Source organism: Panthera pardus, unplaced genomic scaffold, assembly GCF_024362965.1.
Source record: "Panthera pardus isolate Hobbes unplaced genomic scaffold, ASM2436296v1 HiC_scaffold_18, whole genome shotgun sequence".
Lineage (NCBI taxonomy): Eukaryota > Metazoa > Chordata > Mammalia > Carnivora > Felidae > Panthera > Panthera pardus.
In genome coordinates this window covers 17,225,217-17,232,960 of record NW_026526743.1, presented here as the reverse complement: position 1 = coordinate 17,232,960, position 7,744 = coordinate 17,225,217, and the positions used below count along the sequence as shown (strand labels likewise).

General features: G+C 42.3%; 1 protein-coding gene across 5 annotated transcripts in view; it reads left to right on the top strand.

Annotated features, from left to right (window-relative positions):
* The first annotated feature begins 2,793 nt into the window (after positions 1 to 2,793).
* Positions 2,794 to 7,744, top strand: part of ZNF566 (zinc finger protein 566) — a 35,814-nt gene continuing 30,863 nt past the window's right edge. For 4 of the 5 annotated variants that reach the window (XM_019423174.2, XM_019423173.2, XM_019423172.2 and 1 more), the window contains exon 1: positions 3,012 to 3,163. The gene's annotated coding sequence lies outside the window, so the exon portion shown is untranslated. Of the gene's footprint in view, positions 2,945 to 3,011; positions 3,164 to 7,744 lie in introns of those variants that run through there. The other variant, XM_019423171.2, reaches the window with a different exon arrangement.

Genomic DNA, 7,744 nt, shown 5'->3' with positions numbered 1-7,744 from the left:
ACATTTTTATAATAAAGGATTTCTATTCAAGAATATGGTATAATTTTTCATTTAAGTCTTTTTTTGTGTATCCTCATAGGGTTTTAAACTTTTTCTTAAATAGGATTTATTTTTTGCTAAGATTATCTTGAAGAATTTTATCCTATTCTAAGTTTTTGTTTGTATATATAAAACTTACAGGAATTTTAGACCCAACTACCTTACATTCTCCTTTTTATTTAAAATTATGTTGGGTGCCTGGCCGGTTTAGTCAGTGGACTATACAACTCTTGATCTCTGGGTTGTGAGTTTGTGCCCATGTTGGGTGTAGATTACTTAAAAATAAAATGTTTAGGGGCGCCTGGGTGGCTCAGTCGGTTGAGCGTCCGACTTCGGCTCAGGTCACAATCTCATGTTCTGTGAGTTCGAGCCCCGCGTCGGGCTCTGGGCTGATGGCTCAGATCCTGGAGCCTGCTTCTGGTTCTGTGTCTCCCTCTCTCTCTGCCCCTCCCCCGTTCATGCTCTCTCTCTGTCTCAAAATAAATAAATGTTAAAAAAAAAATTAAAAAAAAATAATAAAATAAAATAAAATAAAATGTTTACAGGCGCCTGGGTGTCTCAGTTGGTTAAGCACCTGACTCTTGATTTCACCTCAGGTCATGCTCTCATGGTTAGTAAGATCCAGTCCGGCAGGGGGCTCTGCGCTGACAGCACTTAGCCTGTTTGGGATTCTCTCTCTCCCTTCCCCACTGTTTCTCTCAAAACTATAAACAAACAAACAAATATTTAAAAGGCAAAACAAAAAATAATGTTAAAAGTAACTGTAGTAACATACCTGGATAAAGCATCTTTGCAATTAGGAATAATCTATTTTTACACCTAATAAAATCCACCTGGTCTGAGGGTAAGCGGAGGGAATTACTAAATTAGTTTGTCTGAGTAGGCTCCTTAAGGACCTATAAACTTATATTCCTTGATCTCTCTAAGCCAAGTTTTTCTCTTCATAAAATGGGAATGACACTAATTTACTTCTCTGCTATTGCAATGGTCCACACTACCTTCATGCTTTATTTCTTAGCCCAGGATTTCACAAATCAGCTCCTTTAGACCTACATCCCATCACAAGGACATTAAAAGAACACAGAAGACTGAACTGCTATGTCTCCAAGGTCTGTACTTTAATTGGAGCAAGCAGTTCATTTAAAAAACAAAAACAAAAACAACAGGGACGCCTGGGTGGCTGAGTCTCTTAAGGGTCCACTTCAGCTCGGGTCATAAACTCCCCGTCCATGGGTTTGGCCCCAAGCAGTCTTCTGTGCTGACAGCTCAGAGCCTGGAGCTTGCTTCGGATTCTAGGTGTATGTCTCTCTTTCTGCCCCTCCCCCAAATGAATAAACGTTAAAAAAATTTTTTTAAATAAATAAACAAAAAAAGTCCTTTTCAAATACTTTCTCTTTTAAGAGAACAATGCTAATTTTATTTCAATTCCATAACAATGCTACTGGTTTTACCCAAAAGTCAGGCTTTAACTCACTTACCAGCTCAATTATGTAAACTTTCTCCCACCAAAATACTTAAAAAAACAGGGGTGCCTGAGTGGTTCAGTCGGTTGAGCGTCCGAATTCGGCTCAGGTCATGAGTTCGAGCCCCGCGTGGGGCCCCGTGCGTGGGGCCCCGTGCTGACCGTTCGGAGCCTGGAGCCTGTTTCAGATTCTGTCTCCCTCTCTCTCTCTGCCCCTCCCCCACTCATGCTCTGTCTCTCTCTCTCTGTCAAAAATAAATAAACATTAAAAAATATTTTAAAGAAAAAACACATTCTAGGAAAATCTATCCTAGTTACTGTTTTATTATTGTGGCTCAGAGATTATCTCCAAGATACAATCCCAGTCATACAATGATATTTATTTAAATTACCAATTACACACCCAGACACAAAATCCTGAGTACTGTTTCTCTCTCTCCCCACGACTTAAATCACACACACCTGGAATCCCATTACTTGCTTCCCGCAAAGGCTGACTCACCACCCCATCACTCTCCTCAGGCCCTGACTTTCACACACAAATCAATAGCACAGAATAATACCAGCCCCCTTTGCAACGTCGCAAACCCCTCCCTTTTGGCGTTTCCAAACCCGTTTCACGTTTAGCAATTCCTCCCCTTGGACCTCCCCAATCCCGTTGCAGGTTTCCAGTCTCCTCCCTTTCGGTCACCCTAGCTTTAAGTCTCAGAAGCTCAGATCCCACAACTCGTTTGCACAGAGGATCCCCACGCCAAACTCCCGCCTGAACAAAGGCCGAAAAAGCGACCAAAGAAGTCTGCGCACTCCTTGGGCGCAATGACCCTCCCAAGAAGTCTCTGGAGTGTAGCCAGGCGCGAGCAGTGAAGAATCAAGACGAATTTCAAAGGGTCCATCCAACGCTCTCCCTGCTCCGAACTACATTTCCCAGAAGGCTCAATGGTGCGAATTATCTTACCTAAACCAAACTAGCCCTCCTCTTCCTGAGTCCGTACAACTCCTGAGGATAGGAGGGTGGGCCAGAGAAGGAACCCCATTTCAAACACGTCAGAGTAGCTTTTTTTTTTTTTTCCCAACTTTTTTTTTTTTTTTAATTTATTTTTGGGACAGAGAGAGACAGAGCATGAACGGGGGAGGGGCAGAGAGAGAGGGAGACACAGAATCGGAAACAGGCTCCAGGCTCCGAGCCATCAGCCCAGAGCCCGACGCGGGTCTCGAACTCACGGACCGCGAGATCGTGACCTGGCTGAAGTCGGACGCTTAACCGACTGCGCCACCCAGGCGCCCCTCGTCAGAGTAGCTTTTGGAAGCCACTGCCTAAGGCCGTGCCAGCCTTTGTGAGGCCTCCGGTGCGCGGTTTCATGAGGGGGCGCAATCCTTTAGGCAGGGCCTCAGCTAACCCCTGACAGAAATTCTGGCGACCGGGAGCCATCTTGCCTGCCACAGGTAAGTTTCTGACTACATTTCCCAGAGGACTCCTCGGCATCGTTGTGATTCTCGTGTGAATTCAGCCTCCAAGTCACGCGCTGGCGGTACCCTCAGGTCTGCACCCACAACTGTTGCAGCGCTGTGGAGGGTACCGCTGTTTTGGAAGCTTGGAAGGCCCGGGGTGAGGCTCCCTAGGAGAGGGCGGGGCCGGAGGCTCGGCTCTGTACGGCGGAGGAGGTAAGATTGAAGTTGTGTGATTGTGTCTGGCTGGTAGTATGTAGTGAATGACCGTGTGGTTGTAACTAGCTGTTCCTGTGGTGTGTGCTTCCAGTGATTACCCGTGTGCAGCACGGTCTGGGAGCTCGTGACTGTTCTGGTGTGATTGGATGTGACTCGGTGGTGTTTGTGTGTGTGAGAGAGAAAGGGAGAGAGTGAGTGATTGGGACCACGTGCGGCATTGTGTGTGAAGGTGTGGGGAGCTTGTGACTCGGTAGATGTAATAATAGTGTTTGTTCCCGTTAGGGCGTGTGATTGTGCGACTCTGTGACTGTGTGCTGCAGAGTACAGTTGGGGGTACTTGTGAATTCTATGTGGTTTTATCTGTGGATAGTGTGATTGTGACTGTGCGACCATCTGCGGGCGTGTGGTGCCAGTGTCAGTGCGGTTGTGACTGAATGTCCTCTTGGTAAATGTGTGGTTGTGCTTATGTGACCGTTGAGGCCCAGGGTGTTGGCCCTGTTGCTTTGGTTATGGGTTACCGCTAGCTGTCTGTCCCCGTGGTGGTCGTGTGATTATGTTTTGGGTGACTGGATAAATATATGAGGTTTTTTCACTTAGGTTGTATACCTACATATTATACTATGGTTTTCCCTCGTTTTAAAACTTTTGCAAATGCTATCATATGGTCTTTTGTCTTTTATTTTGCTTATTTGTACAACTATGTTTTAGACAATTGTCATATTAAATATAGTAGTGGTTCATTTGTTTTCTTTGCATTACATCCTTTGAAGTATACCCTTGTTATTCATCCCTCCAATTAATGATGGGTGTTTGAATTGTTTCTAGTTTCCGACTTTATACACAGCGCTGCCACAGCATTCTTTTACAGCGGATACATGTGCATGAGTTTCTCTACCTGACAGTGGAATTGCTGGCTCATATGATATCCTACACTTTACTCAGTAGTACCAAAATAATTACCTAAGTGGGTGTGCACATTTATGCTTGCACAGCAATATTTGAAACTTCTCATTGCTCCATGTTTCTACCAAAACATGATTCTCACAGTTTTAAAAAAACATCTTTAGGAGATAGAGCATAAAGTGCACAAATCCTAAGTGTACAGCTGTAACATAATTTCCTAAAGCAACATAAAGAACATGGCCAGCACCCCAGAAGGTTCCCTCATGCCCCTTCCCAGTTATTTCTCCCACAATCACTGTTCAGAAGTCTATCGCCATTAATTTTACCCATTCTTGAACTTCACATATGAATGGAATTGTATAGCATGTGCTCTTTTATGCCTGGCTTCTTCCACATTATGTCTGAGATTCGTCCAAGTTGTCCACTGTAGTTGTACTTAGTTGTCATTACATGGGGATGTATTGCAATGTATTAATTGCTTACACTGTTGATGGACATTTGATAGTTTACATTTTTTGGCTGTTACAGATTGTATTGCTGCTATGAACATTCTCTGTTTTTGGTGAACATGTAAATGCTTTTCTCTTGGCTAAATATTTAGGAGTGGAATTGCTAGATAATATGGTGGGCATTTGTTTAATAGATTCTACCAATTTCTCATGTGGTTGTACCAATCCATCCAGCAACGTATGAGAGTTGCTCCACATTGGCTCTGTTGAGATTGCCAGTCTTTTAATTATTCTGGTGGTTATGTAGTGGAATTTCATCGCAGTTTTTTTTTTTTTTTTAAGGTTATTTATTTTGAGAGCGAGAAAGCACAAGTAGGGGAGGGGCAGAGAGAGAAGAGAAAGTGAGAATTCCAAGCAGGCTCTTTGCTGAGGGCACAGAGCCCCCATGCGGGGCTCAAACTCACGAGCTGTGAGATCATGACCTGAGCCGAAGTTGGTTGCTTAACCACCCAGGCACTCCTCATCGCAGTTTTAATTTGTTTCCCTGATGGGTAATGATGTTCAGCATCTTTTCACAGGTTTATTGGCTATTTGGATATTCTGGTGTGTGTGTGTGTGTGTGTGTGTGTGTGTGTGTGTGTGTGTGTTTTCCAAAGGTTTTTTTTTTATTTTTTTAATTTATTTTTTGTTTTTAAATCTTTGTTTATTTTTGAGACAGAGCATGAGCTGGAAAGAGGCAGAAAGATGAGACAGAATATCCAAAGCAGGCTCTGCACTGACAGCAGTAAGCCAGATTTGGGGCTCTAACTCAGGAACCACAACATCATGACCTGAGCTGAAGTTGGATGCTTTACTGACTGAGCCACCCAGGTGCCCCTTGTATATCCTGTTTTGTTTTTGTTTTTTTTTTTAATTTACATCCAAATTAGTTAGCGTACAGTGAAACAATGATTTCAGGAGTAGATTCCTTAATGCCCCTTACCCATTTAGCCCATCCCTCCTCCAGTAACCCTCTGGTTGTTCTCCATATTTATGAGTCTCTTCTGTTTTGTCCCCCTCCCTGTTTTTATATTTTGTTTCCCTTCCCTTATGTTCATCTGTTTTGTCTCTTAAAGTCCTCATATGAGTGAAGTCATGTGATTTTTGTCTTTCTGTGACTAATTTCACTTACCATAATACCCTCCAGTTCCATCCATTTAGTTGCAAATGGCAAGATTTCATTCTTTTTGATTGCTAATACTCCATTGTATATATATACCACATCTTCTTTATCCATTCATCCATCGATGGACATTTGGGCTCTTTCCATACTTTGGCTATTGTTGATAGTGCTGCTATAAACATTGGGGTGCATGTGTCCCTTCGAAACAGCACACCTGTATCCCATGGATAAATACCTACTAGTGCAATTACTGGGTCGTAGGGTATTTCTATGTTTAACTTTTTGAGGAACTTCCATACTGTTTTCCAGAGTGGCTGCACCAGCTTGCATTCCCACCGGCAGTGCAAAAGAGATAGTTCCTCTTTCTCCACATCCTCACCAACATCTGTTTTTGCCTGAGTTGTTAATGTTAGCCATTCTGACAGGTGTAAGATGGTATCTCATTGTGGTTCTGATTTGTATTTCCCTGATGATGAGTGATGTGGAGCATTTTTTCATGTGTCGGTTGGCCATCTGGATATCTTCTTTGGAGAAGTATCTATTCATGTCTTTTGCCCATTTCTTCACTGGATTATTTGTGTTTTGGGTGTTGAGTTTGATAAGTTCGTTATAGATTTTGGATACTAACCCTTTATCTGATATGTCATTTGCAAATATCTTCTCCCATTCTTTTGGTTACCTTTTAGTTTTGCTGATTGTTTCCTTCACTGTGCAGAAGCTTTTTATTTTGATGAGGTCCCAGTAGTTCTTTTTGCATTTGTTTCCCTTGCCTCTGGAGACGTGTTGAGTAAGAAGTTGCTGCGGGCAAGATCAAAGAGGTTTTGCCTGCTTTCTCCTTGAGGAATTTGATGGCTTCCTGTCTTACATTTAGGTCTTTCATCCATTTTGAGTTTATTTTTGTGTATGGTGTGAGAAAGTGGTCCAGGTTCATTCTTTGGCATGTCGCTATCCAGTTTTCCCAGCACCACTTGCTGAAGAGACAGTCTTTATTCCATTGGATATTCTTTCCTGCTTTGTCAAAGATTAGTTGGCCATATGTTTGTAGGTCCATTTCTGGGTTCTCTATTCAGTTCCATTGATCTGAGTGTCTGTTCTTGTGCCAGTACCATACTGTCTTGATGATTACAGCTTTGTAGTATAGCTTGAAGTCCGGGATTGTGATGCCTCCTGCTTTGGCTTTCTTTTTCAAGATTGCTTTGGCTGTTTGGGGTCTTTTCGCATTCCATACAAACTTTAGGATTGTTTGTTCTAGCTCTGTGAAGAATGCTGGTGTTATTTTGATAGGGATTGCATTGAATATGTAGATTGCTGTGGGCAGTATTGACATTTTAACAATGTTTGTTCTTCCTATCCAGGAGCAGGGAATCTTTTTCCATTTTTTTATGTCTTCTTCAATTTCTGTCATAAGCTTTCTATAGTTTTCAGCATATAGATTTTTCACCTCTTTGGTTAGATTTATTCCTAGGTATTTTATGGTTTTTGGTGCAACTGTAAATGGGATCAATTCCTTGATTTCTGTTTCGTTTGCTTCATTGTTGGTGTATAGGAATGCAACTGATTTCTGTATATTGATTTTTATATCCTGCAACTTTGCTCACTTCATGAATCAGTTCTAGCAGTTTTTTGGTGGAATCTTTAGGGTTTTCCATATACAGTGTCATGTCATCTGCAAAGAGTGAAAGTTTGACCTCCTCCTGGCCGATTTGGATGCCTTTTATTTCTTTGTATTGTCCGATTGCAGAGGCTAAGACTTCCAATACTGTGTTGAATAACAGTGGCGAGAGTGGACATCCCTGTCTTGTTACTGACCTTAGGAGGAAAGCTCTCAGTTTTTCCCCAATGAGGGTGGTATCAGTGTTGGGTCTTTCATATATGGCTTTTATGACCTCGAAGTATAATCCTTCTATCCCTACTTTCTTGAGGGTTTTTATCAAGAAAGAATGCTGTATTTTGTCAAATGCTTTCTCTGCACCTATTGAGAGGATCATATGGTTCTTGTCCTTTCTTTTAGTGATGTGATGAATCATGTTAATTGTTTTGCGGATATTGAACCAGCCCTGCATC